The 26,848-nt window shown below is 47.9% G+C and overlaps 22 non-coding genes across 22 annotated transcripts; all 22 read left to right on the forward strand.

Moving 5' to 3' along the window:
- The first annotated feature begins 485 nt into the window (after window positions 1–485).
- On the forward strand, window positions 486–567 carry TRNAL-UAG (transfer RNA leucine (anticodon UAG)). Its single transcript has one exon. It is a non-coding gene; the product is annotated as a tRNA-Leu (tRNA).
- Window positions 568–1,711: 1,144 nt separating this feature from the next.
- On the forward strand, window positions 1,712–1,793 carry TRNAL-UAG (transfer RNA leucine (anticodon UAG)). The gene has a single exon. It is a non-coding gene; the product is annotated as a tRNA-Leu (tRNA).
- Window positions 1,794–2,937: 1,144 nt separating this feature from the next.
- Window positions 2,938–3,019, forward strand: TRNAL-UAG (transfer RNA leucine (anticodon UAG)). Its single transcript has one exon. It is a non-coding gene; the product is annotated as a tRNA-Leu (tRNA).
- A 1,144-nt stretch (window positions 3,020–4,163) lies between these two features.
- TRNAL-UAG (transfer RNA leucine (anticodon UAG)) lies at window positions 4,164–4,245 on the forward strand. The gene has a single exon. It is a non-coding gene; the product is annotated as a tRNA-Leu (tRNA).
- A 1,144-nt stretch (window positions 4,246–5,389) lies between these two features.
- TRNAL-UAG (transfer RNA leucine (anticodon UAG)) lies at window positions 5,390–5,471 on the forward strand. The gene has a single exon. It is a non-coding gene; the product is annotated as a tRNA-Leu (tRNA).
- A 1,144-nt stretch (window positions 5,472–6,615) lies between these two features.
- TRNAL-UAG (transfer RNA leucine (anticodon UAG)) lies at window positions 6,616–6,697 on the forward strand. Its single transcript has one exon. It is a non-coding gene; the product is annotated as a tRNA-Leu (tRNA).
- A 1,144-nt stretch (window positions 6,698–7,841) lies between these two features.
- Window positions 7,842–7,923, forward strand: TRNAL-UAG (transfer RNA leucine (anticodon UAG)). Its single transcript has one exon. It is a non-coding gene; the product is annotated as a tRNA-Leu (tRNA).
- A 1,144-nt stretch (window positions 7,924–9,067) lies between these two features.
- Window positions 9,068–9,149, forward strand: TRNAL-UAG (transfer RNA leucine (anticodon UAG)). The gene has a single exon. It is a non-coding gene; the product is annotated as a tRNA-Leu (tRNA).
- Window positions 9,150–10,293: 1,144 nt separating this feature from the next.
- On the forward strand, window positions 10,294–10,375 carry TRNAL-UAG (transfer RNA leucine (anticodon UAG)). The gene has a single exon. It is a non-coding gene; the product is annotated as a tRNA-Leu (tRNA).
- A 1,144-nt stretch (window positions 10,376–11,519) lies between these two features.
- On the forward strand, window positions 11,520–11,601 carry TRNAL-UAG (transfer RNA leucine (anticodon UAG)). The gene has a single exon. It is a non-coding gene; the product is annotated as a tRNA-Leu (tRNA).
- Window positions 11,602–12,745: 1,144 nt separating this feature from the next.
- Window positions 12,746–12,827, forward strand: TRNAL-UAG (transfer RNA leucine (anticodon UAG)). Its single transcript has one exon. It is a non-coding gene; the product is annotated as a tRNA-Leu (tRNA).
- A 1,144-nt stretch (window positions 12,828–13,971) lies between these two features.
- Window positions 13,972–14,053, forward strand: TRNAL-UAG (transfer RNA leucine (anticodon UAG)). The gene has a single exon. It is a non-coding gene; the product is annotated as a tRNA-Leu (tRNA).
- A 1,144-nt stretch (window positions 14,054–15,197) lies between these two features.
- TRNAL-UAG (transfer RNA leucine (anticodon UAG)) lies at window positions 15,198–15,279 on the forward strand. The gene has a single exon. It is a non-coding gene; the product is annotated as a tRNA-Leu (tRNA).
- A 1,144-nt stretch (window positions 15,280–16,423) lies between these two features.
- On the forward strand, window positions 16,424–16,505 carry TRNAL-UAG (transfer RNA leucine (anticodon UAG)). The gene has a single exon. It is a non-coding gene; the product is annotated as a tRNA-Leu (tRNA).
- A 1,144-nt stretch (window positions 16,506–17,649) lies between these two features.
- TRNAL-UAG (transfer RNA leucine (anticodon UAG)) lies at window positions 17,650–17,731 on the forward strand. Its single transcript has one exon. It is a non-coding gene; the product is annotated as a tRNA-Leu (tRNA).
- Window positions 17,732–18,875: 1,144 nt separating this feature from the next.
- TRNAL-UAG (transfer RNA leucine (anticodon UAG)) lies at window positions 18,876–18,957 on the forward strand. The gene has a single exon. It is a non-coding gene; the product is annotated as a tRNA-Leu (tRNA).
- Window positions 18,958–20,101: 1,144 nt separating this feature from the next.
- TRNAL-UAG (transfer RNA leucine (anticodon UAG)) lies at window positions 20,102–20,183 on the forward strand. The gene has a single exon. It is a non-coding gene; the product is annotated as a tRNA-Leu (tRNA).
- A 1,144-nt stretch (window positions 20,184–21,327) lies between these two features.
- TRNAL-UAG (transfer RNA leucine (anticodon UAG)) lies at window positions 21,328–21,409 on the forward strand. Its single transcript has one exon. It is a non-coding gene; the product is annotated as a tRNA-Leu (tRNA).
- A 1,144-nt stretch (window positions 21,410–22,553) lies between these two features.
- On the forward strand, window positions 22,554–22,635 carry TRNAL-UAG (transfer RNA leucine (anticodon UAG)). The gene has a single exon. It is a non-coding gene; the product is annotated as a tRNA-Leu (tRNA).
- A 1,144-nt stretch (window positions 22,636–23,779) lies between these two features.
- On the forward strand, window positions 23,780–23,861 carry TRNAL-UAG (transfer RNA leucine (anticodon UAG)). The gene has a single exon. It is a non-coding gene; the product is annotated as a tRNA-Leu (tRNA).
- A 1,144-nt stretch (window positions 23,862–25,005) lies between these two features.
- Window positions 25,006–25,087, forward strand: TRNAL-UAG (transfer RNA leucine (anticodon UAG)). The gene has a single exon. It is a non-coding gene; the product is annotated as a tRNA-Leu (tRNA).
- A 1,144-nt stretch (window positions 25,088–26,231) lies between these two features.
- TRNAL-UAG (transfer RNA leucine (anticodon UAG)) lies at window positions 26,232–26,313 on the forward strand. The gene has a single exon. It is a non-coding gene; the product is annotated as a tRNA-Leu (tRNA).
- Window positions 26,314–26,848: the final 535 nt, after the last annotated feature.

A 26,848-nucleotide genomic window follows, 5' to 3' on the forward strand; every position in this document is an offset into this window, starting at 1 on the left:
GGCTAATGGTGGACTTCTTTAAAAACGTGAGCACTAAATGGGGCGGGATGTTGACTGAAAGAATGCAGCTAGCTACAGAAATATGCAGAAATAAAGAAAAACACATCTCATTGCATGCCTTTAAAGAGCTTACTCTCCCTACCGGCAATGTTCCTGAACCTTCGCTTCCCAAACATTTTTAGAACCAAAAAAAACCTAGAAAAGATCTGACCTCCCTCACCGGGAATTGAACTCAAGACTGCTGGATGGAGGGGTGCTGACATTGACCACTAGGCTACCAGACTGCTGTTGAACAGAGCACTCCCGAAAGGTGACATTTCAATTTCAGGCTGACAAGTGTGCTTTATTGTTCAGTTCGGGCTTTGCACAGCCAGTGCTAGAATTCAATCCAAGTTCATGCTTTGCTTTGATTTTGAATTAATGGCCAAACCAGCCAATCCCTAAAAAAATACAGGTCTCAGAGGCTCTCGTTTCAGTACCAGCAGGGTAGCGTGGCCGAGCGGTCTAAGGCGCTGGATTTAGGCTCCAGTCTCTTTGGAGGCGTGGGTTCGAATCCCACCGCTGCCAATAGCTGTTTCTTTTTTATCTTCATGCCACGTGTACAGACAGGACAATTGGGAGCCAGGGAATGGCATGTGTTTATGAATTCTTGCTTTTCTGAACACCCAGACTGAAAGCACACATCTGACTCGTGTGCGTTTTCACCAAAAAAGGGTAAAGCATAAATCACTGTTCACTGAAAACGGACATGCGTTCACGATCCTGTCAATAAACACGTGCTTGGCAGGGCCACAAATCTGCCGACACGATGCCCTAATGAATGCACATCTCTTTGCCTTGGTAGTTGCTCCTTTTTGCAGCGCCTTTTCCTGCTGCATCACAAAAACTCAGTTCAAGACACTTGGCTCCATCCAGTGGAGCTCCTATGCCCAGCTTAGAAACCCCCAGGCACGAGATTGCAAGGTCCCTGGTAATTCTCCCACTCCTGGACACGTCGGAACCAAGTTTCGTATGCACTAGCAGCGAGAACAAAATCCCACATGTGAGGACAATAGGCGTCTTTCATTTAGGGCTAGTGTTAGGCTAAGAGTTTGCAGTAGCTCCTTGGGTCGAGTTAGGGGTCGAATGAGACAAAGCTAAGATTTGCGTTACGGCTGGGGTTGGTCCAGTAAGGATCCCACACACCATGGACCATCGGCGGAGGCCCCGGGTAGGCTTACACTGCGGGCTAATGGTGGACTTCTTTAAAAACGTGAGCACTAAATGGGGCGGGATGTTGACTGAAAGAATGCAGCTAGCTACAGAAATATGCAGAAATAAAGAAAAACACATCTCATTGCATGCCTTTAAAGAGCTTACTCTCCCTACCGGCAATGTTCCTGAACCTTCGCTTCCCAAACATTTTTAGAACCAAAAAAAACCTAGAAAAGATCTGACCTCCCTCACCGGGAATTGAACTCAAGACTGCTGGATGGAGGGGTGCTGACATTGACCACTAGGCTACCAGACTGCTGTTGAACAGAGCACTCCCGAAAGGTGACATTTCAATTTCAGGCTGACAAGTGTGCTTTATTGTTCAGTTCGGGCTTTGCAGAGCCAGTGCTAGAATTCAATCCAAGTTCATGCTTTGCTTTGATTTTGAATTAATGGCCAAACCAGCCAATCCCTAAAAAAATACAGGTCTCAGAGGCTCTCGTTTCAGTACCAGCAGGGTAGCGTGGCCGAGCGGTCTAAGGCGCTGGATTTAGGCTCCAGTCTCTTTGGAGGCGTGGGTTCGAATCCCACCGCTGCCAATAGCTGTTTCTTTTTTATCTTCATGCCACGTGTACAGACAGGACAATTGGGAGCCAGGGAATGGCATGTGTTTATGAATTCTTGCTTTTCTGAACACCCAGACTGAAAGCACACATCTGACTCGTGTGCGTTTTCACCAAAAAAGGGTAAAGCATAAATCACTGTTCACTGAAAACGGACATGCGTTCACGATCCTGTCAATAAACACGTGCTTGGCAGGGCCACAAATCTGCCGACACGATGCCCTAATGAATGCACATCTCTTTGCCTTGGTAGTTGCTCCTTTTTGCAGCGCCTTTTCCTGCTGCATCACAAAAACTCAGTTCAAGACACTTGGCTCCATCCAGTGGAGCTCCTATGCCCAGCTTAGAAACCCCCAGGCACGAGATTGCAAGGTCCCTGGTAATTCTCCCACTCCTGGACACGTCGGAACCAAGTTTCGTATGCACTAGCAGCGAGAACAAAATCCCACATGTGAGGACAATAGGCGTCTTTCATTTAGGGCTAGTGTTAGGCTAAGAGTTTGCAGTAGCTCCTTGGGTCGAGTTAGGGGTCGAATGAGACAAAGCTAAGATTTGCGTTACGGCTGGGGTTGGTCCAGTAAGGATCCCACACACCATGGACCATCGGCGGAGGCCCCGGGTAGGCTTACACTGCGGGCTAATGGTGGACTTCTTTAAAAACGTGAGCACTAAATGGGGCGGGATGTTGACTGAAAGAATGCAGCTAGCTACAGAAATATGCAGAAATAAAGAAAAACACATCTCATTGCATGCCTTTAAAGAGCTTACTCTCCCTACCGGCAATGTTCCTGAACCTTCGCTTCCCAAACATTTTTAGAACCAAAAAAAACCTAGAAAAGATCTGACCTCCCTCACCGGGAATTGAACTCAAGACTGCTGGATGGAGGGGTGCTGACATTGACCACTAGGCTACCAGACTGCTGTTGAACAGAGCACTCCCGAAAGGTGACATTTCAATTTCAGGCTGACAAGTGTGCTTTATTGTTCAGTTCGGGCTTTGCACAGCCAGTGCTAGAATTCAATCCAAGTTCATGCTTTGCTTTGATTTTGAATTAATGGCCAAACCAGCCAATCCCTAAAAAAATACAGGTCTCAGAGGCTCTCGTTTCAGTACCAGCAGGGTAGCGTGGCCGAGCGGTCTAAGGCGCTGGATTTAGGCTCCAGTCTCTTTGGAGGCGTGGGTTCGAATCCCACCGCTGCCAATAGCTGTTTCTTTTTTATCTTCATGCCACGTGTACAGACAGGACAATTGGGAGCCAGGGAATGGCATGTGTTTATGAATTCTTGCTTTTCTGAACACCCAGACTGAAAGCACACATCTGACTCGTGTGCGTTTTCACCAAAAAAGGGTAAAGCATAAATCACTGTTCACTGAAAACGGACATGCGTTCACGATCCTGTCAATAAACACGTGCTTGGCAGGGCCACAAATCTGCCGACACGATGCCCTAATGAATGCACATCTCTTTGCCTTGGTAGTTGCTCCTTTTTGCAGCGCCTTTTCCTGCTGCATCACAAAAACTCAGTTCAAGACACTTGGCTCCATCCAGTGGAGCTCCTATGCCCAGCTTAGAAACCCCCAGGCACGAGATTGCAAGGTCCCTGGTAATTCTCCCACTCCTGGACACGTCGGAACCAAGTTTCGTATGCACTAGCAGCGAGAACAAAATCCCACATGTGAGGACAATAGGCGTCTTTCATTTAGGGCTAGTGTTAGGCTAAGAGTTTGCAGTAGCTCCTTGGGTCGAGTTAGGGGTCGAATGAGACAAAGCTAAGATTTGCGTTACGGCTGGGGTTGGTCCAGTAAGGATCCCACACACCATGGACCATCGGCGGAGGCCCCGGGTAGGCTTACACTGCGGGCTAATGGTGGACTTCTTTAAAAACGTGAGCACTAAATGGGGCGGGATGTTGACTGAAAGAATGCAGCTAGCTACAGAAATATGCAGAAATAAAGAAAAACACATCTCATTGCATGCCTTTAAAGAGCTTACTCTCCCTACCGGCAATGTTCCTGAACCTTCGCTTCCCAAACATTTTTAGAACCAAAAAAAACCTAGAAAAGATCTGACCTCCCTCACCGGGAATTGAACTCAAGACTGCTGGATGGAGAGGTGCTGACATTGACCACTAGGCTACCAGACTGCTGTTGAACAGAGCACTCCCGAAAGGTGACATTTCAATTTCAGGCTGACAAGTGTGCTTTATTGTTCAGTTCGGGCTTTGCACAGCCAGTGCTAGAATTCAATCCAAGTTCATGCTTTGCTTTGATTTTGAATTAATGGCCAAACCAGCCAATCCCTAAAAAAATACAGGTCTCAGAGGCTCTCGTTTCAGTACCAGCAGGGTAGCGTGGCCGAGCGGTCTAAGGCGCTGGATTTAGGCTCCAGTCTCTTTGGAGGCGTGGGTTCGAATCCCACCGCTGCCAATAGCTGTTTCTTTTTTATCTTCATGCCACGTGTACAGACAGGACAATTGGGAGCCAGGGAATGGCATGTGTTTATGAATTCTTGCTTTTCTGAACACCCAGACTGAAAGCACACATCTGACTCGTGTGCGTTTTCACCAAAAAAGGGTAAAGCATAAATCACTGTTCACTGAAAACGGACATGCGTTCACGATCCTGTCAATAAACACGTGCTTGGCAGGGCCACAAATCTGCCGACACGATGCCCTAATGAATGCACATCTCTTTGCCTTGGTAGTTGCTCCTTTTTGCAGCGCCTTTTCCTGCTGCATCACAAAAACTCAGTTCAAGACACTTGGCTCCATCCAGTGGAGCTCCTATGCCCAGCTTAGAAACCCCCAGGCACGAGATTGCAAGGTCCCTGGTAATTCTCCCACTCCTGGACACGTCGGAACCAAGTTTCGTATGCACTAGCAGCGAGAACAAAATCCCACATGTGAGGACAATAGGCGTCTTTCATTTAGGGCTAGTGTTAGGCTAAGAGTTTGCAGTAGCTCCTTGGGTCGAGTTAGGGGTCGAATGAGACAAAGCTAAGATTTGCGTTACGGCTGGGGTTGGTCCAGTAAGGATCCCACACACCATGGACCATCGGCGGAGGCCCCGGGTAGGCTTACACTGCGGGCTAATGGTGGACTTCTTTAAAAACGTGAGCACTAAATGGGGCGGGATGTTGACTGAAAGAATGCAGCTAGCTACAGAAATATGCAGAAATAAAGAAAAACACATCTCATTGCATGCCTTTAAAGAGCTTACTCTCCCTACCGGCAATGTTCCTGAACCTTCGCTTCCCAAACATTTTTAGAACCAAAAAAAACCTAGAAAAGATCTGACCTCCCTCACCGGGAATTGAACTCAAGACTGCTGGATGGAGAGGTGCTGACATTGACCACTAGGCTACCAGACTGCTGTTGAACAGAGCACTCCCGAAAGGTGACATTTCAATTTCAGGCTGACAAGTGTGCTTTATTGTTCAGTTCGGGCTTTGCACAGCCAGTGCTAGAATTCAATCCAAGTTCATGCTTTGCTTTGATTTTGAATTAATGGCCAAACCAGCCAATCCCTAAAAAAATACAGGTCTCAGAGGCTCTCGTTTCAGTACCAGCAGGGTAGCGTGGCCGAGCGGTCTAAGGCGCTGGATTTAGGCTCCAGTCTCTTTGGAGGCGTGGGTTCGAATCCCACCGCTGCCAATAGCTGTTTCTTTTTTATCTTCATGCCACGTGTACAGACAGGACAATTGGGAGCCAGGGAATGGCATGTGTTTATGAATTCTTGCTTTTCTGAACACCCAGACTGAAAGCACACATCTGACTCGTGTGCGTTTTCACCAAAAAAGGGTAAAGCATAAATCACTGTTCACTGAAAACGGACATGCGTTCACGATCCTGTCAATAAACACGTGCTTGGCAGGGCCACAAATCTGCCGACACGATGCCCTAATGAATGCACATCTCTTTGCCTTGGTAGTTGCTCCTTTTTGCAGCGCCTTTTCCTGCTGCATCACAAAAACTCAGTTCAAGACACTTGGCTCCATCCAGTGGAGCTCCTATGCCCAGCTTAGAAACCCCCAGGCACGAGATTGCAAGGTCCCTGGTAATTCTCCCACTCCTGGACACGTCGGAACCAAGTTTCGTATGCACTAGCAGCGAGAACAAAATCCCACATGTGAGGACAATAGGCGTCTTTCATTTAGGGCTAGTGTTAGGCTAAGAGTTTGCAGTAGCTCCTTGGGTCGAGTTAGGGGTCGAATGAGACAAAGCTAAGATTTGCGTTACGGCTGGGGTTGGTCCAGTAAGGATCCCACACACCATGGACCATCGGCGGAGGCCCCGGGTAGGCTTACACTGCGGGCTAATGGTGGACTTCTTTAAAAACGTGAGCACTAAATGGGGCGGGATGTTGACTGAAAGAATGCAGCTAGCTACAGAAATATGCAGAAATAAAGAAAAACACATCTCATTGCATGCCTTTAAAGAGCTTACTCTCCCTACCGGCAATGTTCCTGAACCTTCGCTTCCCAAACATTTTTAGAACCAAAAAAAACCTAGAAAAGATCTGACCTCCCTCACCGGGAATTGAACTCAAGACTGCTGGATGGAGGGGTGCTGACATTGACCACTAGGCTACCAGACTGCTGTTGAACAGAGCACTCCCGAAAGGTGACATTTCAATTTCAGGCTGACAAGTGTGCTTTATTGTTCAGTTCGGGCTTTGCAGAGCCAGTGCTAGAATTCAATCCAAGTTCATGCTTTGCTTTGATTTTGAATTAATGGCCAAACCAGCCAATCCCTAAAAAAATACAGGTCTCAGAGGCTCTCGTTTCAGTACCAGCAGGGTAGCGTGGCCGAGCGGTCTAAGGCGCTGGATTTAGGCTCCAGTCTCTTTGGAGGCGTGGGTTCGAATCCCACCGCTGCCAATAGCTGTTTCTTTTTTATCTTCATGCCACGTGTACAGACAGGACAATTGGGAGCCAGGGAATGGCATGTGTTTATGAATTCTTGCTTTTCTGAACACCCAGACTGAAAGCACACATCTGACTCGTGTGCGTTTTCACCAAAAAAGGGTAAAGCATAAATCACTGTTCACTGAAAACGGACATGCGTTCACGATCCTGTCAATAAACACGTGCTTGGCAGGGCCACAAATCTGCCGACACGATGCCCTAATGAATGCACATCTCTTTGCCTTGGTAGTTGCTCCTTTTTGCAGCGCCTTTTCCTGCTGCATCACAAAAACTCAGTTCAAGACACTTGGCTCCATCCAGTGGAGCTCCTATGCCCAGCTTAGAAACCCCCAGGCACGAGATTGCAAGGTCCCTGGTAATTCTCCCACTCCTGGACACGTCGGAACCAAGTTTCGTATGCACTAGCAGCGAGAACAAAATCCCACATGTGAGGACAATAGGCGTCTTTCATTTAGGGCTAGTGTTAGGCTAAGAGTTTGCAGTAGCTCCTTGGGTCGAGTTAGGGGTCGAATGAGACAAAGCTAAGATTTGCGTTACGGCTGGGGTTGGTCCAGTAAGGATCCCACACACCATGGACCATCGGCGGAGGCCCCGGGTAGGCTTACACTGCGGGCTAATGGTGGACTTCTTTAAAAACGTGAGCACTAAATGGGGCGGGATGTTGACTGAAAGAATGCAGCTAGCTACAGAAATATGCAGAAATAAAGAAAAACACATCTCATTGCATGCCTTTAAAGAGCTTACTCTCCCTACCGGCAATGTTCCTGAACCTTCGCTTCCCAAACATTTTTAGAACCAAAAAAAACCTAGAAAAGATCTGACCTCCCTCACCGGGAATTGAACTCAAGACTGCTGGATGGAGGGGTGCTGACATTGACCACTAGGCTACCAGACTGCTGTTGAACAGAGCACTCCCGAAAGGTGACATTTCAATTTCAGGCTGACAAGTGTGCTTTATTGTTCAGTTCGGGCTTTGCACAGCCAGTGCTAGAATTCAATCCAAGTTCATGCTTTGCTTTGATTTTGAATTAATGGCCAAACCAGCCAATCCCTAAAAAAATACAGGTCTCAGAGGCTCTCGTTTCAGTACCAGCAGGGTAGCGTGGCCGAGCGGTCTAAGGCGCTGGATTTAGGCTCCAGTCTCTTTGGAGGCGTGGGTTCGAATCCCACCGCTGCCAATAGCTGTTTCTTTTTTATCTTCATGCCACGTGTACAGACAGGACAATTGGGAGCCAGGGAATGGCATGTGTTTATGAATTCTTGCTTTTCTGAACACCCAGACTGAAAGCACACATCTGACTCGTGTGCGTTTTCACCAAAAAAGGGTAAAGCATAAATCACTGTTCACTGAAAACGGACATGCGTTCACGATCCTGTCAATAAACACGTGCTTGGCAGGGCCACAAATCTGCCGACACGATGCCCTAATGAATGCACATCTCTTTGCCTTGGTAGTTGCTCCTTTTTGCAGCGCCTTTTCCTGCTGCATCACAAAAACTCAGTTCAAGACACTTGGCTCCATCCAGTGGAGCTCCTATGCCCAGCTTAGAAACCCCCAGGCACGAGATTGCAAGGTCCCTGGTAATTCTCCCACTCCTGGACACGTCGGAACCAAGTTTCGTATGCACTAGCAGCGAGAACAAAATCCCACATGTGAGGACAATAGGCGTCTTTCATTTAGGGCTAGTGTTAGGCTAAGAGTTTGCAGTAGCTCCTTGGGTCGAGTTAGGGGTCGAATGAGACAAAGCTAAGATTTGCGTTACGGCTGGGGTTGGTCCAGTAAGGATCCCACACACCATGGACCATCGGCGGAGGCCCCGGGTAGGCTTACACTGCGGGCTAATGGTGGACTTCTTTAAAAACGTGAGCACTAAATGGGGCGGGATGTTGACTGAAAGAATGCAGCTAGCTACAGAAATATGCAGAAATAAAGAAAAACACATCTCATTGCATGCCTTTAAAGAGCTTACTCTCCCTACCGGCAATGTTCCTGAACCTTCGCTTCCCAAACATTTTTAGAACCAAAAAAAACCTAGAAAAGATCTGACCTCCCTCACCGGGAATTGAACTCAAGACTGCTGGATGGAGGGGTGCTGACATTGACCACTAGGCTACCAGACTGCTGTTGAACAGAGCACTCCCGAAAGGTGACATTTCAATTTCAGGCTGACAAGTGTGCTTTATTGTTCAGTTCGGGCTTTGCACAGCCAGTGCTAGAATTCAATCCAAGTTCATGCTTTGCTTTGATTTTGAATTAATGGCCAAACCAGCCAATCCCTAAAAAAATACAGGTCTCAGAGGCTCTCGTTTCAGTACCAGCAGGGTAGCGTGGCCGAGCGGTCTAAGGCGCTGGATTTAGGCTCCAGTCTCTTTGGAGGCGTGGGTTCGAATCCCACCGCTGCCAATAGCTGTTTCTTTTTTATCTTCATGCCACGTGTACAGACAGGACAATTGGGAGCCAGGGAATGGCATGTGTTTATGAATTCTTGCTTTTCTGAACACCCAGACTGAAAGCACACATCTGACTCGTGTGCGTTTTCACCAAAAAAGGGTAAAGCATAAATCACTGTTCACTGAAAACGGACATGCGTTCACGATCCTGTCAATAAACACGTGCTTGGCAGGGCCACAAATCTGCCGACACGATGCCCTAATGAATGCACATCTCTTTGCCTTGGTAGTTGCTCCTTTTTGCAGCGCCTTTTCCTGCTGCATCACAAAAACTCAGTTCAAGACACTTGGCTCCATCCAGTGGAGCTCCTATGCCCAGCTTAGAAACCCCCAGGCACGAGATTGCAAGGTCCCTGGTAATTCTCCCACTCCTGGACACGTCGGAACCAAGTTTCGTATGCACTAGCAGCGAGAACAAAATCCCACATGTGAGGACAATAGGCGTCTTTCATTTAGGGCTAGTGTTAGGCTAAGAGTTTGCAGTAGCTCCTTGGGTCGAGTTAGGGGTCGAATGAGACAAAGCTAAGATTTGCGTTACGGCTGGGGTTGGTCCAGTAAGGATCCCACACACCATGGACCATCGGCGGAGGCCCCGGGTAGGCTTACACTGCGGGCTAATGGTGGACTTCTTTAAAAACGTGAGCACTAAATGGGGCGGGATGTTGACTGAAAGAATGCAGCTAGCTACAGAAATATGCAGAAATAAAGAAAAACACATCTCATTGCATGCCTTTAAAGAGCTTACTCTCCCTACCGGCAATGTTCCTGAACCTTCGCTTCCCAAACATTTTTAGAACCAAAAAAAACCTAGAAAAGATCTGACCTCCCTCACCGGGAATTGAACTCAAGACTGCTGGATGGAGGGGTGCTGACATTGACCACTAGGCTACCAGACTGCTGTTGAACAGAGCACTCCCGAAAGGTGACATTTCAATTTCAGGCTGACAAGTGTGCTTTATTGTTCAGTTCGGGCTTTGCAGAGCCAGTGCTAGAATTCAATCCAAGTTCATGCTTTGCTTTGATTTTGAATTAATGGCCAAACCAGCCAATCCCTAAAAAAATACAGGTCTCAGAGGCTCTCGTTTCAGTACCAGCAGGGTAGCGTGGCCGAGCGGTCTAAGGCGCTGGATTTAGGCTCCAGTCTCTTTGGAGGCGTGGGTTCGAATCCCACCGCTGCCAATAGCTGTTTCTTTTTTATCTTCATGCCACGTGTACAGACAGGACAATTGGGAGCCAGGGAATGGCATGTGTTTATGAATTCTTGCTTTTCTGAACACCCAGACTGAAAGCACACATCTGACTCGTGTGCGTTTTCACCAAAAAAGGGTAAAGCATAAATCACTGTTCACTGAAAACGGACATGCGTTCACGATCCTGTCAATAAACACGTGCTTGGCAGGGCCACAAATCTGCCGACACGATGCCCTAATGAATGCACATCTCTTTGCCTTGGTAGTTGCTCCTTTTTGCAGCGCCTTTTCCTGCTGCATCACAAAAACTCAGTTCAAGACACTTGGCTCCATCCAGTGGAGCTCCTATGCCCAGCTTAGAAACCCCCAGGCACGAGATTGCAAGGTCCCTGGTAATTCTCCCACTCCTGGACACGTCGGAACCAAGTTTCGTATGCACTAGCAGCGAGAACAAAATCCCACATGTGAGGACAATAGGCGTCTTTCATTTAGGGCTAGTGTTAGGCTAAGAGTTTGCAGTAGCTCCTTGGGTCGAGTTAGGGGTCGAATGAGACAAAGCTAAGATTTGCGTTACGGCTGGGGTTGGTCCAGTAAGGATCCCACACACCATGGACCATCGGCGGAGGCCCCGGGTAGGCTTACACTGCGGGCTAATGGTGGACTTCTTTAAAAACGTGAGCACTAAATGGGGCGGGATGTTGACTGAAAGAATGCAGCTAGCTACAGAAATATGCAGAAATAAAGAAAAACACATCTCATTGCATGCCTTTAAAGAGCTTACTCTCCCTACCGGCAATGTTCCTGAACCTTCGCTTCCCAAACATTTTTAGAACCAAAAAAAACCTAGAAAAGATCTGACCTCCCTCACCGGGAATTGAACTCAAGACTGCTGGATGGAGGGGTGCTGACATTGACCACTAGGCTACCAGACTGCTGTTGAACAGAGCACTCCCGAAAGGTGACATTTCAATTTCAGGCTGACAAGTGTGCTTTATTGTTCAGTTCGGGCTTTGCAGAGCCAGTGCTAGAATTCAATCCAAGTTCATGCTTTGCTTTGATTTTGAATTAATGGCCAAACCAGCCAATCCCTAAAAAAATACAGGTCTCAGAGGCTCTCGTTTCAGTACCAGCAGGGTAGCGTGGCCGAGCGGTCTAAGGCGCTGGATTTAGGCTCCAGTCTCTTTGGAGGCGTGGGTTCGAATCCCACCGCTGCCAATAGCTGTTTCTTTTTTATCTTCATGCCACGTGTACAGACAGGACAATTGGGAGCCAGGGAATGGCATGTGTTTATGAATTCTTGCTTTTCTGAACACCCAGACTGAAAGCACACATCTGACTCGTGTGCGTTTTCACCAAAAAAGGGTAAAGCATAAATCACTGTTCACTGAAAACGGACATGCGTTCACGATCCTGTCAATAAACACGTGCTTGGCAGGGCCACAAATCTGCCGACACGATGCCCTAATGAATGCACATCTCTTTGCCTTGGTAGTTGCTCCTTTTTGCAGCGCCTTTTCCTGCTGCATCACAAAAACTCAGTTCAAGACACTTGGCTCCATCCAGTGGAGCTCCTATGCCCAGCTTAGAAACCCCCAGGCACGAGATTGCAAGGTCCCTGGTAATTCTCCCACTCCTGGACACGTCGGAACCAAGTTTCGTATGCACTAGCAGCGAGAACAAAATCCCACATGTGAGGACAATAGGCGTCTTTCATTTAGGGCTAGTGTTAGGCTAAGAGTTTGCAGTAGCTCCTTGGGTCGAGTTAGGGGTCGAATGAGACAAAGCTAAGATTTGCGTTACGGCTGGGGTTGGTCCAGTAAGGATCCCACACACCATGGACCATCGGCGGAGGCCCCGGGTAGGCTTACACTGCGGGCTAATGGTGGACTTCTTTAAAAACGTGAGCACTAAATGGGGCGGGATGTTGACTGAAAGAATGCAGCTAGCTACAGAAATATGCAGAAATAAAGAAAAACACATCTCATTGCATGCCTTTAAAGAGCTTACTCTCCCTACCGGCAATGTTCCTGAACCTTCGCTTCCCAAACATTTTTAGAACCAAAAAAAACCTAGAAAAGATCTGACCTCCCTCACCGGGAATTGAACTCAGGACTGCTGGATGGAGGGGTGCTGACATTGACCACTAGGCTACCAGACTGCTGTCGAACAGAGCACTCCCGAAAGGTGACATTTCAATTTCAGGCTGACAAGTGTGCTTTATTGTTCAGTTCGGGCTTTGCACAGCCAGTGCTAGAATTCAATCCAAGTTCATGCTTTGCTTTGATTTTGAATTAATGGCCAAACCAGCCAATCCCTAAAAAAATACAGGTCTCAGAGGCTCTCGTTTCAGTACCAGCAGGGTAGCGTGGCCGAGCGGTCTAAGGCGCTGGATTTAGGCTCCAGTCTCTTTGGAGGCGTGGGTTCGAATCCCACCGCTGCCAATAGCTGTTTCTTTTTTATCTTCATGCCACGTGTACAGACAGGACAATTGGGAGCCAGGGAATGGCATGTGTTTATGAATTCTTGCTTTTCTGAACACCCAGACTGAAAGCACACATCTGACTCGTGTGCGTTTTCACCAAAAAAGGGTAAAGCATAAATCACTGTTCACTGAAAACGGACATGCGTTCACGATCCTGTCAATAAACACGTTCAGGGCAGGGCCACAAATCTGCCGACACGATGCCCTAATGAATGCACATCTCTTTGCCTTGGTAGTTGCTCCTTTTTGCAGAGCCTTTTCCTGCTGCATCACAAAAACTCAGTTCAAGACACTTGGCTCCATCCAGTGGAGCTCCTATGCCCAGCTTAGAAACCCCCAGGCACGAGATTGCAAGGTCCCTGGTAATTCTCCCACTCCTGGACACGTCGGAACCAAGTTTCGTATGCACTAGCAGCGAGAACAAAATCCCACATGTGAGGACAATAGGCGTCTTTCATTTAGGGCTAGTGTTAGGCTAAGAGTTTGCAGTAGCTCCTTGGGTCGAGTTAGGGGTCGAATGAGACAAAGCTAAGATTTGCGTTACGGCTGGGGTTGGTCCAGTAAGGATCCCACACACCATGGACCATCGGCGGAGGCCCCGGGTAGGCTTACACTGCGGGCTAATGGTGGACTTCTTTAAAAACGTGAGCACTAAATGGGGCGGGATGTTGACTGAAAGAATGCAGCTAGCTACAGAAATATGCAGAAATAAAGAAAAACACATCTCATTGCATGCCTTTAAAGAGCTTACTCTCCCTACCGGCAATGTTCCTGAACCTTCGCTTCCCAAACATTTTTAGAACCAAAAAAAACCTAGAAAAGATCTGACCTCCCTCACCGGGAATTGAACTCAAGACTGCTGGATGGAGGGGTGCTGACATTGACCACTAGGCTACCAGACTGCTGTTGAACAGAGCACTCCCGAAAGGTGACATTTCAATTTCAGGCTGACAAGTGTGCTTTATTGTTCAGTTCGGGCTTTGCAGAGCCAGTGCTAGAATTCAATCCAAGTTCATGCTTTGCTTTGATTTTGAATTAATGGCCAAACCAGCCAATCCCTAAAAAAATACAGGTCTCAGAGGCTCTCGTTTCAGTACCAGCAGGGTAGCGTGGCCGAGCGGTCTAAGGCGCTGGATTTAGGCTCCAGTCTCTTTGGAGGCGTGGGTTCGAATCCCACCGCTGCCAATAGCTGTTTCTTTTTTATCTTCATGCCACGTGTACAGACAGGACAATTGGGAGCCAGGGAATGGCATGTGTTTATGAATTCTTGCTTTTCTGAACACCCAGACTGAAAGCACACATCTGACTCGTGTGCGTTTTCACCAAAAAAGGGTAAAGCATAAATCACTGTTCACTGAAAACGGACATGCGTTCACGATCCTGTCAATAAACACGTGCTTGGCAGGGCCACAAATCTGCCGACACGATGCCCTAATGAATGCACATCTCTTTGCCTTGGTAGTTGCTCCTTTTTGCAGCGCCTTTTCCTGCTGCATCACAAAAACTCAGTTCAAGACACTTGGCTCCATCCAGTGGAGCTCCTATGCCCAGCTTAGAAACCCCCAGGCACGAGATTGCAAGGTCCCTGGTAATTCTCCCACTCCTGGACACGTCGGAACCAAGTTTCGTATGCACTAGCAGCGAGAACAAAATCCCACATGTGAGGACAATAGGCGTCTTTCATTTAGGGCTAGTGTTAGGCTAAGAGTTTGCAGTAGCTCCTTGGGTCGAGTTAGGGGTCGAATGAGACAAAGCTAAGATTTGCGTTACGGCTGGGGTTGGTCCAGTAAGGATCCCACACACCATGGACCATCGGCGGAGGCCCCGGGTAGGCTTACACTGCGGGCTAATGGTGGACTTCTTTAAAAACGTGAGCACTAAATGGGGCGGGATGTTGACTGAAAGAATGCAGCTAGCTACAGAAATATGCAGAAATAAAGAAAAACACATCTCATTGCATGCCTTTAAAGAGCTTACTCTCCCTACCGGCAATGTTCCTGAACCTTCGCTTCCCAAACATTTTTAGAACCAAAAAAAACCTAGAAAAGATCTGACCTCCCTCACCGGGAATTGAACTCAAGACTGCTGGATGGAGGGGTGCTGACATTGACCACTAGGCTACCAGACTGCTGTTGAACAGAGCACTCCCGAAAGGTGACATTTCAATTTCAGGCTGACAAGTGTGCTTTATTGTTCAGTTCGGGCTTTGCACAGCCAGTGCTAGAATTCAATCCAAGTTCATGCTTTGCTTTGATTTTGAATTAATGGCCAAACCAGCCAATCCCTAAAAAAATACAGGTCTCAGAGGCTCTCGTTTCAGTACCAGCAGGGTAGCGTGGCCGAGCGGTCTAAGGCGCTGGATTTAGGCTCCAGTCTCTTTGGAGGCGTGGGTTCGAATCCCACCGCTGCCAATAGCTGTTTCTTTTTTATCTTCATGCCACGTGTACAGACAGGACAATTGGGAGCCAGGGAATGGCATGTGTTTATGAATTCTTGCTTTTCTGAACACCCAGACTGAAAGCACACATCTGACTCGTGTGCGTTTTCACCAAAAAAGGGTAAAGCATAAATCACTGTTCACTGAAAACGGACATGCGTTCACGATCCTGTCAATAAACACGTGCTTGGCAGGGCCACAAATCTGCCGACACGATGCCCTAATGAATGCACATCTCTTTGCCTTGGTAGTTGCTCCTTTTTGCAGCGCCTTTTCCTGCTGCATCACAAAAACTCAGTTCAAGACACTTGGCTCCATCCAGTGGAGCTCCTATGCCCAGCTTAGAAACCCCCAGGCACGAGATTGCAAGGTCCCTGGTAATTCTCCCACTCCTGGACACGTCGGAACCAAGTTTCGTATGCACTAGCAGCGAGAACAAAATCCCACATGTGAGGACAATAGGCGTCTTTCATTTAGGGCTAGTGTTAGGCTAAGAGTTTGCAGTAGCTCCTTGGGTCGAGTTAGGGGTCGAATGAGACAAAGCTAAGATTTGCGTTACGGCTGGGGTTGGTCCAGTAAGGATCCCACACACCATGGACCATCGGCGGAGGCCCCGGGTAGGCTTACACTGCGGGCTAATGGTGGACTTCTTTAAAAACGTGAGCACTAAATGGGGCGGGATGTTGACTGAAAGAATGCAGCTAGCTACAGAAATATGCAGAAATAAAGAAAAACACATCTCATTGCATGCCTTTAAAGAGCTTACTCTCCCTACCGGCAATGTTCCTGAACCTTCGCTTCCCAAACATTTTTAGAACCAAAAAAAACCTAGAAAAGATCTGACCTCCCTCACCGGGAATTGAACTCAAGACTGCTGGATGGAGAGGTGCTGACATTGACCACTAGGCTACCAGACTGCTGTTGAACAGAGCACTCCCGAAAGGTGACATTTCAATTTCAGGCTGACAAGTGTGCTTTATTGTTCAGTTCGGGCTTTGCACAGCCAGTGCTAGAATTCAATCCAAGTTCATGCTTTGCTTTGATTTTGAATTAATGGCCAAACCAGCCAATCCCTAAAAAAATACAGGTCTCAGAGGCTCTCGTTTCAGTACCAGCAGGGTAGCGTGGCCGAGCGGTCTAAGGCGCTGGATTTAGGCTCCAGTCTCTTTGGAGGCGTGGGTTCGAATCCCACCGCTGCCAATAGCTGTTTCTTTTTTATCTTCATGCCACGTGTACAGACAGGACAATTGGGAGCCAGGGAATGGCATGTGTTTATGAATTCTTGCTTTTCTGAACACCCAGACTGAAAGCACACATCTGACTCGTGTGCGTTTTCACCAAAAAAGGGTAAAGCATAAATCACTGTTCACTGAAAACGGACATGCGTTCACGATCCTGTCAATAAACACGTGCTTGGCAGGGCCACAAATCTGCCGACACGATGCCCTAATGAATGCACATCTCTTTGCCTTGGTAGTTGCTCCTTTTTGCAGCGCCTTTTCCTGCTGCATCACAAAAACTCAGTTCAAGACACTTGGCTCCATCCAGTGGAGCTCCTATGCCCAGCTTAGAAACCCCCAGGCACGAGATTGCAAGGTCCCTGGTAATTCTCCCACTCCTGGACACGTCGGAACCAAGTTTCGTATGCACTAGCAGCGAGAACAAAATCCCACATGTGAGGACAATAGGCGTCTTTCATTTAGGGCTAGTGTTAGGCTAAGAGTTTGCAGTAGCTCCTTGGGTCGAGTTAGGGGTCGAATGAGACAAAGCTAAGATTTGCGTTACGGCTGGGGTTGGTCCAGTAAGGATCCCACACACCATGGACCATCGGCGGAGGCCCCGGGTAGGCTTACACTGCGGGCTAATGGTGGACTTCTTTAAAAACGTGAGCACTAAATGGGGCGGGATGTTGACTGAAAGAATGCAGCTAGCTACAGAAATATGCAGAAATAAAGAAAAACACATCTCATTGCATGCCTTTAAAGAGCTTACTCTCCCTACCGGCAATGTTCCTGAACCTTCGCTTCCCAAACATTTTTAGAACCAAAAAAAACCTAGAAAAGATCTGACCTCCCTCACCGGGAATTGAACTCAAGACTGCTGGATGGAGGGGTGCTGACATTGACCACTAGGCTACCAGACTGCTGTTGAACAGAGCACTCCCGAAAGGTGACATTTCAATTTCAGGCTGACAAGTGTGCTTTATTGTTCAGTTCGGGCTTTGCAGAGCCAGTGCTAGAATTCAATCCAAGTTCATGCTTTGCTTTGATTTTGAATTAATGGCCAAACCAGCCAATCCCTAAAAAAATACAGGTCTCAGAGGCTCTCGTTTCAGTACCAGCAGGGTAGCGTGGCCGAGCGGTCTAAGGCGCTGGATTTAGGCTCCAGTCTCTTTGGAGGCGTGGGTTCGAATCCCACCGCTGCCAATAGCTGTTTCTTTTTTATCTTCATGCCACGTGTACAGACAGGACAATTGGGAGCCAGGGAATGGCATGTGTTTATGAATTCTTGCTTTTCTGAACACCCAGACTGAAAGCACACATCTGACTCGTGTGCGTTTTCACCAAAAAAGGGTAAAGCATAAATCACTGTTCACTGAAAACGGACATGCGTTCACGATCCTGTCAATAAACACGTGCTTGGCAGGGCCACAAATCTGCCGACACGATGCCCTAATGAATGCACATCTCTTTGCCTTGGTAGTTGCTCCTTTTTGCAGCGCCTTTTCCTGCTGCATCACAAAAACTCAGTTCAAGACACTTGGCTCCATCCAGTGGAGCTCCTATGCCCAGCTTAGAAACCCCCAGGCACGAGATTGCAAGGTCCCTGGTAATTCTCCCACTCCTGGACACGTCGGAACCAAGTTTCGTATGCACTAGCAGCGAGAACAAAATCCCACATGTGAGGACAATAGGCGTCTTTCATTTAGGGCTAGTGTTAGGCTAAGAGTTTGCAGTAGCTCCTTGGGTCGAGTTAGGGGTCGAATGAGACAAAGCTAAGATTTGCGTTACGGCTGGGGTTGGTCCAGTAAGGATCCCACACACCATGGACCATCGGCGGAGGCCCCGGGTAGGCTTACACTGCGGGCTAATGGTGGACTTCTTTAAAAACGTGAGCACTAAATGGGGCGGGATGTTGACTGAAAGAATGCAGCTAGCTACAGAAATATGCAGAAATAAAGAAAAACACATCTCATTGCATGCCTTTAAAGAGCTTACTCTCCCTACCGGCAATGTTCCTGAACCTTCGCTTCCCAAACATTTTTAGAACCAAAAAAAACCTAGAAAAGATCTGACCTCCCTCACCGGGAATTGAACTCAAGACTGCTGGATGGAGGGGTGCTGACATTGACCACTAGGCTACCAGACTGCTGTTGAACAGAGCACTCCCGAAAGGTGACATTTCAATTTCAGGCTGACAAGTGTGCTTTATTGTTCAGTTCGGGCTTTGCACAGCCAGTGCTAGAATTCAATCCAAGTTCATGCTTTGCTTTGATTTTGAATTAATGGCCAAACCAGCCAATCCCTAAAAAAATACAGGTCTCAGAGGCTCTCGTTTCAGTACCAGCAGGGTAGCGTGGCCGAGCGGTCTAAGGCGCTGGATTTAGGCTCCAGTCTCTTTGGAGGCGTGGGTTCGAATCCCACCGCTGCCAATAGCTGTTTCTTTTTTATCTTCATGCCACGTGTACAGACAGGACAATTGGGAGCCAGGGAATGGCATGTGTTTATGAATTCTTGCTTTTCTGAACACCCAGACTGAAAGCACACATCTGACTCGTGTGCGTTTTCACCAAAAAAGGGTAAAGCATAAATCACTGTTCACTGAAAACGGACATGCGTTCACGATCCTGTCAATAAACACGTGCTTGGCAGGGCCACAAATCTGCCGACACGATGCCCTAATGAATGCACATCTCTTTGCCTTGGTAGTTGCTCCTTTTTGCAGCGCCTTTTCCTGCTGCATCACAAAAACTCAGTTCAAGACACTTGGCTCCATCCAGTGGAGCTCCTATGCCCAGCTTAGAAACCCCCAGGCACGAGATTGCAAGGTCCCTGGTAATTCTCCCACTCCTGGACACGTCGGAACCAAGTTTCGTATGCACTAGCAGCGAGAACAAAATCCCACATGTGAGGACAATAGGCGTCTTTCATTTAGGGCTAGTGTTAGGCTAAGAGTTTGCAGTAGCTCCTTGGGTCGAGTTAGGGGTCGAATGAGACAAAGCTAAGATTTGCGTTACGGCTGGGGTTGGTCCAGTAAGGATCCCACACACCATGGACCATCGGCGGAGGCCCCGGGTAGGCTTACACTGCGGGCTAATGGTGGACTTCTTTAAAAACGTGAGCACTAAATGGGGCGGGATGTTGACTGAAAGAATGCAGCTAGCTACAGAAATATGCAGAAATAAAGAAAAACACATCTCATTGCATGCCTTTAAAGAGCTTACTCTCCCTACCGGCAATGTTCCTGAACCTTCGCTTCCCAAACATTTTTAGAACCAAAAAAAACCTAGAAAAGATCTGACCTCCCTCACCGGGAATTGAACTCAAGACTGCTGGATGGAGGGGTGCTGACATTGACCACTAGGCTACCAGACTGCTGTTGAACAGAGCACTCCCGAAAGGTGACATTTCAATTTCAGGCTGACAAGTGTGCTTTATTGTTCAGTTCGGGCTTTGCACAGCCAGTGCTAGAATTCAATCCAAGTTCATGCTTTGCTTTGATTTTGAATTAATGGCCAAACCAGCCAATCCCTAAAAAAATACAGGTCTCAGAGGCTCTCGTTTCAGTACCAGCAGGGTAGCGTGGCCGAGCGGTCTAAGGCGCTGGATTTAGGCTCCAGTCTCTTTGGAGGCGTGGGTTCGAATCCCACCGCTGCCAATAGCTGTTTCTTTTTTATCTTCATGCCACGTGTACAGACAGGACAATTGGGAGCCAGGGAATGGCATGTGTTTATGAATTCTTGCTTTTCTGAACACCCAGACTGAAAGCACACATCTGACTCGTGTGCGTTTTCACCAAAAAAGGGTAAAGCATAAATCACTGTTCACTGAAAACGGACATGCGTTCACGATCCTGTCAATAAACACGTGCTTGGCAGGGCCACAAATCTGCCGACACGATGCCCTAATGAATGCACATCTCTTTGCCTTGGTAGTTGCTCCTTTTTGCAGCGCCTTTTCCTGCTGCATCACAAAAACTCAGTTCAAGACACTTGGCTCCATCCAGTGGAGCTCCTATGCCCAGCTTAGAAACCCCCAGGCACGAGATTGCAAGGTCCCTGGTAATTCTCCCACTCCTGGACACGTCGGAACCAAGTTTCGTATGCACTAGCAGCGAGAACAAAATCCCACATGTGAGGACAATAGGCGTCTTTCATTTAGGGCTAGTGTTAGGCTAAGAGTTTGCAGTAGCTCCTTGGGTCGAGTTAGGGGTCGAATGAGACAAAGCTAAGATTTGCGTTACGGCTGGGGTTGGTCCAGTAAGGATCCCACACACCATGGACCATCGGCGGAGGCCCCGGGTAGGCTTACACTGCGGGCTAATGGTGGACTTCTTTAAAAACGTGAGCACTAAATGGGGCGGGATGTTGACTGAAAGAATGCAGCTAGCTACAGAAATATGCAGAAATAAAGAAAAACACATCTCATTGCATGCCTTTAAAGAGCTTACTCTCCCTACCGGCAATGTTCCTGAACCTTCGCTTCCCAAACATTTTTAGAACCAAAAAAAACCTAGAAAAGATCTGACCTCCCTCACCGGGAATTGAACTCAAGACTGCTGGATGGAGGGGTGCTGACATTGACCACTAGGCTACCAGACTGCTGTTGAACAGAGCACTCCCGAAAGGTGACATTTCAATTTCAGGCTGACAAGTGTGCTTTATTGTTCAGTTCGGGCTTTGCAGAGCCAGTGCTAGAATTCAATCCAAGTTCATGCTTTGCTTTGATTTTGAATTAATGGCCAAACCAGCCAATCCCTAAAAAAATACAGGTCTCAGAGGCTCTCGTTTCAGTACCAGCAGGGTAGCGTGGCCGAGCGGTCTAAGGCGCTGGATTTAGGCTCCAGTCTCTTTGGAGGCGTGGGTTCGAATCCCACCGCTGCCAATAGCTGTTTCTTTTTTATCTTCATGCCACGTGTACAGACAGGACAATTGGGAGCCAGGGAATGGCATGTGTTTATGAATTCTTGCTTTTCTGAACACCCAGACTGAAAGCACACATCTGACTCGTGTGCGTTTTCACCAAAAAAGGGTAAAGCATAAATCACTGTTCACTGAAAACGGACATGCGTTCACGATCCTGTCAATAAACACGTGCTTGGCAGGGCCACAAATCTGCCGACACGATGCCCTAATGAATGCACATCTCTTTGCCTTGGTAGTTGCTCCTTTTTGCAGCGCCTTTTCCTGCTGCATCACAAAAACTCAGTTCAAGACACTTGGCTCCATCCAGTGGAGCTCCTATGCCCAGCTTAGAAACCCCCAGGCACGAGATTGCAAGGTCCCTGGTAATTCTCCCACTCCTGGACACGTCGGAACCAAGTTTCGTATGCACTAGCAGCGAGAACAAAATCCCACATGTGAGGACAATAGGCGTCTTTCATTTAGGGCTAGTGTTAGGCTAAGAGTTTGCAGTAGCTCCTTGGGTCGAGTTAGGGGTCGAATGAGACAAAGCTAAGATTTGCGTTACGGCTGGGGTTGGTCCAGTAAGGATCCCACACACCATGGACCATCGGCGGAGGCCCCGGGTAGGCTTACACTGCGGGCTAATGGTGGACTTCTTTAAAAACGTGAGCACTAAATGGGGCGGGATGTTGACTGAAAGAATGCAGCTAGCTACAGAAATATGCAGAAATAAAGAAAAACACATCTCATTGCATGCCTTTAAAGAGCTTACTCTCCCTACCGGCAATGTTCCTGAACCTTCGCTTCCCAAACATTTTTAGAACCAAAAAAAACCTAGAAAAGATCTGACCTCCCTCACCGGGAATTGAACTCAAGACTGCTGGATGGAGAGGTGCTGACATTGACCACTAGGCTACCAGACTGCTGTTGAACAGAGCACTCCCGAAAGGTGACATTTCAATTTCAGGCTGACAAGTGTGCTTTATTGTTCAGTTCGGGCTTTGCACAGCCAGTGCTAGAATTCAATCCAAGTTCATGCTTTGCTTTGATTTTGAATTAATGGCCAAACCAGCCAATCCCTAAAAAAATACAGGTCTCAGAGGCTCTCGTTTCAGTACCAGCAGGGTAGCGTGGCCGAGCGGTCTAAGGCGCTGGATTTAGGCTCCAGTCTCTTTGGAGGCGTGGGTTCGAATCCCACCGCTGCCAATAGCTGTTTCTTTTTTATCTTCATGCCACGTGTACAGACAGGACAATTGGGAGCCAGGGAATGGCATGTGTTTATGAATTCTTGCTTTTCTGAACACCCAGACTGAAAGCACACATCTGACTCGTGTGCGTTTTCACCAAAAAAGGGTAAAGCATAAATCACTGTTCACTGAAAACGGACATGCGTTCACGATCCTGTCAATAAACACGTGCTTGGCAGGGCCACAAATCTGCCGACACGATGCCCTAATGAATGCACATCTCTTTGCCTTGGTAGTTGCTCCTTTTTGCAGCGCCTTTTCCTGCTGCATCACAAAAACTCAGTTCAAGACACTTGGCTCCATCCAGTGGAGCTCCTATGCCCAGCTTAGAAACCCCCAGGCACGAGATTGCAAGGTCCCTGGTAATTCTCCCACTCCTGGACACGTCGGAACCAAGTTTCGTATGCACTAGCAGCGAGAACAAAATCCCACATGTGAGGACAATAGGCGTCTTTCATTTAGGGCTAGTGTTAGGCTAAGAGTTTGCAGTAGCTCCTTGGGTCGAGTTAGGGGTCGAATGAGACAAAGCTAAGATTTGCGTTACGGCTGGGGTTGGTCCAGTAAGGATCCCACACACCATGGACCATCGGCGGAGGCCCCGGGTAGGCTTACACTGCGGGCTAATGGTGGACTTCTTTAAAAACGTGAGCACTAAATGGGGCGGGATGTTGACTGAAAGAATGCAGCTAGCTACAGAAATATGCAGAAATAAAGAAAAACACATCTCATTGCATGCCTTTAAAGAGCTTACTCTCCCTACCGGCAATGTTCCTGAACCTTCGCTTCCCAAACATTTTTAGAACCAAAAAAAACCTAGAAAAGATCTGACCTCCCTCACCGGGAATTGAACTCAAGACTGCTGGATGGAGGGGTGCTGACATTGACCACTAGGCTACCAGACTGCTGTTGAACAGAGCACTCCCGAAAGGTGACATTTCAATTTCAGGCTGACAAGTGTGCTTTATTGTTCAGTTCGGGCTTTGCAGAGCCAGTGCTAGAATTCAATCCAAGTTCATGCTTTGCTTTGATTTTGAATTAATGGCCAAACCAGCCAATCCCTAAAAAAATACAGGTCTCAGAGGCTCTCGTTTCAGTACCAGCAGGGTAGCGTGGCCGAGCGGTCTAAGGCGCTGGATTTAGGCTCCAGTCTCTTTGGAGGCGTGGGTTCGAATCCCACCGCTGCCAATAGCTGTTTCTTTTTTATCTTCATGCCACGTGTACAGACAGGACAATTGGGAGCCAGGGAATGGCATGTGTTTATGAATTCTTGCTTTTCTGAACACCCAGACTGAAAGCACACATCTGACTCGTGTGCGTTTTCACCAAAAAAGGGTAAAGCATAAATCACTGTTCACTGAAAACGGACATGCGTTCACGATCCTGTCAATAAACACGTGCTTGGCAGGGCCACAAATCTGCCGACACGATGCCCTAATGAATGCACATCTCTTTGCCTTGGTAGTTGCTCCTTTTTGCAGCGCCTTTTCCTGCTGCATCACAAAAACTCAGTTCAAGACACTTGGCTCCATCCAGTGGAGCTCCTATGCCCAGCTTAGAAACCCCCAGGCACGAGATTGCAAGGTCCCTGGTAATTCTCCCACTCCTGGACACGTCGGAACCAAGTTTCGTATGCACTAGCAGCGAGAACAAAATCCCACATGTGAGGACAATAGGCGTCTTTCATTTAGGGCTAGTGTTAGGCTAAGAGTTTGCAGTAGCTCCTTGGGTCGAGTTAGGGGTCGAATGAGACAAAGCTAAGATTTGCGTTACGGCTGGGGTTGGTCCAGTAAGGATCCCACACACCATGGACCATCGGCGGAGGCCCCGGGTAGGCTTACACTGCGGGCTAATGGTGGACTTCTTTAAAAACGTGAGCACTAAATGGGGCGGGATGTTGACTGAAAGAATGCAGCTAGCTACAGAAATATGCAGAAATAAAGAAAAACACATCTCATTGCATGCCTTTAAAGAGCTTACTCTCCCTACCGGCAATGTTCCTGAACCTTCGCTTCCCAAACATTTTTAGAACCAAAAAAAACCTAGAAAAGATCTGACCTCCCTCACCGGGAATTGAACTCAAGACTGCTGGATGGAGGGGTGCTGACATTGACCACTAGGCTACCAGACTGCTGTTGAACAGAGCACTCCCGAAAGGTGACATTTCAATTTCAGGCTGACAAGTGTGCTTTATTGTTCAGTTCGGGCTTTGCACAGCCAGTGCTAGAATTCAATCCAAGTTCATGCTTTGCTTTGATTTTGAATTAATGGCCAAACCAGCCAATCCCTAAAAAAATACAGGTCTCAGAGGCTCTCGTTTCAGTACCAGCAGGGTAGCGTGGCCGAGCGGTCTAAGGCGCTGGATTTAGGCTCCAGTCTCTTTGGAGGCGTGGGTTCGAATCCCACCGCTGCCAATAGCTGTTTCTTTTTTATCTTCATGCCACGTGTACAGACAGGACAATTGGGAGCCAGGGAATGGCATGTGTTTATGAATTCTTGCTTTTCTGAACACCCAGACTGAAAGCACACATCTGACTCGTGTGCGTTTTCACCAAAAAAGGGTAAAGCATAAATCACTGTTCACTGAAAACGGACATGCGTTCACGATCCTGTCAATAAACACGTGCTTGGCAGGGCCACAAATCTGCCGACACGATGCCCTAATGAATGCACATCTCTTTGCCTTGGTAGTTGCTCCTTTTTGCAGCGCCTTTTCCTGCTGCATCACAAAAACTCAGTTCAAGACACTTGGCTCCATCCAGTGGAGCTCCTATGCCCAGCTTAGAAACCCCCAGGCACGAGATTGCAAGGTCCCTGGTAATTCTCCCACTCCTGGACACGTCGGAACCAAGTTTCGTATGCACTAGCAGCGAGAACAAAATCCCACATGTGAGGACAATAGGCGTCTTTCATTTAGGGCTAGTGTTAGGCTAAGAGTTTGCAGTAGCTCCTTGGGTCGAGTTAGGGGTCGAATGAGACAAAGCTAAGATTTGCGTTACGGCTGGGGTTGGTCCAGTAAGGATCCCACACACCATGGACCATCGGCGGAGGCCCCGGGTAGGCTTACACTGCGGGCTAATGGTGGACTTCTTTAAAAACGTGAGCACTAAATGGGGCGGGATGTTGACTGAAAGAATGCAGCTAGCTACAGAAATATGCAGAAATAAAGAAAAACACATCTCATTGCATGCCTTTAAAGAGCTTACTCTCCCTACCGGCAATGTTCCTGAACCTTCGCTTCCCAAACATTTTTAGAACCAAAAAAAACCTAGAAAAGATCTGACCTCCCTCACCGGGAATTGAACTCAAGACTGCTGGATGGAGGGGTGCTGACATTGACCACTAGGCTACCAGACTGCTGTTGAACAGAGCACTCCCGAAAGGTGACATTTCAATTTCAGGCTGACAAGTGTGCTTTATTGTTCAGTTCGGGCTTTGCACAGCCAGTGCTAGAATTCAATCCAAGTTCATGCTTTGCTTTGATTTTGAATTAATGGCCAAACCAGCCAATCCCTAAAAAAATACAGGTCTCAGAGGCTCTCGTTTCAGTACCAGCAGGGTAGCGTGGCCGAGCGGTCTAAGGCGCTGGATTTAGGCTCCAGTCTCTTTGGAGGCGTGGGTTCGAATCCCACCGCTGCCAATAGCTGTTTCTTTTTTATCTTCATGCCACGTGTACAGACAGGACAATTGGGAGCCAGGGAATGGCATGTGTTTATGAATTCTTGCTTTTCTGAACACCCAGACTGAAAGCACACATCTGACTCGTGTGCGTTTTCACCAAAAAAGGGTAAAGCATAAATCACTGTTCACTGAAAACGGACATGCGTTCACGATCCTGTCAATAAACACGTGCTTGGCAGGGCCACAAATCTGCCGACACGATGCCCTAATGAATGCACATCTCTTTGCCTTGGTAGTTGCTCCTTTTTGCAGCGCCTTTTCCTGCTGCATCACAAAAACTCAGTTCAAGACACTTGGCTCCATCCAGTGGAGCTCCTATGCCCAGCTTAGAAACCCCCAGGCACGAGATTGCAAGGTCCCTGGTAATTCTCCCACTCCTGGACACGTCGGAACCAAGTTTCGTATGCACTAGCAGCGAGAACAAAATCCCACATGTGAGGACAATAGGCGTCTTTCATTTAGGGCTAGTGTTAGGCTAAGAGTTTGCAGTAGCT

This window comes from Ambystoma mexicanum, chromosome 1p (genome assembly GCF_040938575.1).
Source record: "Ambystoma mexicanum isolate Mex_15411 chromosome 1p, UKY_AmexF1_1, whole genome shotgun sequence".
NCBI lineage: Eukaryota > Metazoa > Chordata > Amphibia > Caudata > Ambystomatidae > Ambystoma > Ambystoma mexicanum.